The sequence below is a fragment of the Arachis ipaensis genome, chromosome B04 (genome assembly GCF_000816755.2).
Source record: "Arachis ipaensis cultivar K30076 chromosome B04, Araip1.1, whole genome shotgun sequence".
In the NCBI taxonomy this organism is placed as follows: domain Eukaryota; kingdom Viridiplantae; phylum Streptophyta; class Magnoliopsida; order Fabales; family Fabaceae; genus Arachis; species Arachis ipaensis.
The window spans coordinates 122,503,150-122,505,693 of NC_029788.2; the positions used below are offsets into that span (position 1 = coordinate 122,503,150).

General features: G+C 32.0%; 1 long non-coding RNA gene across 1 annotated transcript in view; it reads left to right on the plus strand.

The window, feature by feature from the left end:
- The window catches only part of LOC110270784, a 16,116-nt gene that overhangs the window by 13,186 nt on the left and 386 nt on the right, over positions 1 to 2,544 (plus strand). The window lies entirely within an intron of this gene.

Sequence of the window (2,544 nt, forward strand, 5' to 3'; positions counted from 1 at the left end):
TAATTTATAGATAAAAATTAAAATTAGAGGGACTATTACTCTCTCTTTCTCTATGTAACTTCGTTTCTGACTAACTCTTAGAATAATCAAATATTAATTATACGTAAAATACTCAAACATATAATGACAAAATAATCCAACTTTTTTGCCAACAACTAACATATCAAACTTTTTCATAACCACTAAATATGCATTTCTATACATCTATATATAGGTACGTATATGGTTGTAAAAAAGGTCATAGTAAGAGAATGTCTTCATTATTACCACGAAAAGTGATTAGTCTAATAATAATATCCTTTTTTGGTAATAGAGAAGCGGATATGTACCATTAGAAAACCACTATCTATATGATGCAATTATCATTGCACTATGATCATTAGTGTGTGAAGAACAGGAATGTCCCAGACGGCAAGAAAAGCTCTCAAAAAAAGGTCAAGTACTTTAAGGTCAGAACAATCAATTTTGGTTTTCCAAGCAATACCAAATTATGCATAATATATCCACAGCAAAATTAAAAGTGTCGGTTTTGGTTGCCGGGAAACGACAAGTATATAATCTAAAGTTTTGAAACAACACTCTTGTATCATGTTTTCCATAGTCATATGTGGGTCGCTATTTGTTCCCCTCTCATGGTGGAAAGTCACATCAAATTGAAAGTTACTAATGTATTTTGTCACTTAGCTTCATCTTAATATATAAATAATGTGCATCCGACCAAAGATAAAAATAGGGTATCTTCAATAATTAGAAGATTATTACAAATAGCAAAAACAAGCTTGTAGCTAATATTTTTGCTTAATTAACTTGCATTAGTAATTGTGATGAAACTATTTATTTTAAAAGACTAAATCGTTAAAAAATAATATAAATAATGATATTTTTAACATATTTTTTATTAAAACTTTTTTTTTTGGACTAGAAATATAATTGTACATAAGTCTTTAATTTTTCTTTGTTTTTAGTTTGTTTTTGGGATAACAAGCTAAGTGTTACTAAATTATTTATGCAACTCAGTTTCACCAAAGGTATCGAGTCACAAATAATATAAGAAACAACTCCGTTAAGTAGACAATAAAAAATTTGAACAACATGAATAACGGGTTGAAAATTTGACCCAGTGAAAATAAAAAAAAAACACTCCACCTGAATTATCCGACTAAAACACGCTATTCAATAATTCAAAAACTTTAACGATTCATTATATCCTAATATAACAAAGCATCAGCTTCACCCTCAAGTCCTCTGCTGTCGCCACCATCGCTTGGTCGCCAACTAGCCTCCATCATCGCTGCCAGGATCCTCCTCACCACCGCTGGTACATCAACAAGGATCCTCATTGACGTCGCTCTCCTCCAGACCAGAAATGAACGGTATCGCTCACCCATAGTGAAAATAACCATCCATTTAAGGATAAAATAATCATCCGCATATTTAGTGAATTGAACATCCAACATATTTTAATTGTATATAACTAAATCCAATCCAATCAAATAACCATCCACATAAAAATTAAAATAATCATCCGCATACCTACAAAAATGACCATGCTGAACTGACCATTGAAGTATCTTTACTGAAAGGCCATGGCAAAAATGACGCAACGACTAACACTGCTACTGTTCCTTCAACGGTTCGACAACTACTGGCGGCGGCCACCGATGAAGATGAAGGTTCTTCTCCAGTGACTCAAGTGAAAATCACGCAATCACTAACTCAAGTGGTCATTGATGTAACAAACTACGCAATAACTAACACTGCTGCTACTCCTTCAACCGATGAGGATGAAGGAGTGGACGAAGAAAAAATTATTAAGAGAGTAAAATTGTACAACCTTTACTGACTTCACAGGAGGAGAATGATAAAGAGTGATGCAAAAACAGCAGCAACAGTGGATGAACAGTGGGTAGGAGAAGGGAGTGAGCTGAGCACTAGAAGGAGAGGCGCATTCGGCTGACCAACGGAGATGGAGGAGTGTCGGTCTCAGCGGCAGAAGGAAGGATCGGGATGAATGACGGTGTGAGTGGAAAAGCGAAAAAAGGTTGAAATGGAATGAAAATGTGATGTGACGGTATATTAAGAGAGGGTTACGTTGTCTAACCTTAATAATTTAAATTCAAAAATTGATTATTCTAATAAATTGAATCTAATTTTTTTTAAACTATTATTCACATTGTTCAATATTTATATTGCTTATCTATACTTTAATTTTTCTATAAGAAAACAAGGAAAGGAGGTTGTTATTCTCTCGAAAACTAATTCATAAATCACTTCAGTTGAGTCTATCACCATATAAGCTACTCAATAATATAATTAATTGGAAAGTGAAAAAATATTATAAAGAAAAGAAAAAAAGAAGTAAAGCTAAGAAATAATAGATCAAGAGTAGTAAATATATTACAAAATTTTGGTGTCAAATTTAAAGAATTTTTATGTCAAACGATTCAAAAATTTTGGTATTATTTTCTGTTTTATATTTTTGTCAAATAACTCCTCTTTCTTTTCTTTCTCTTCTTCTTTTTTGTTTCTATAATTTTTTTTATT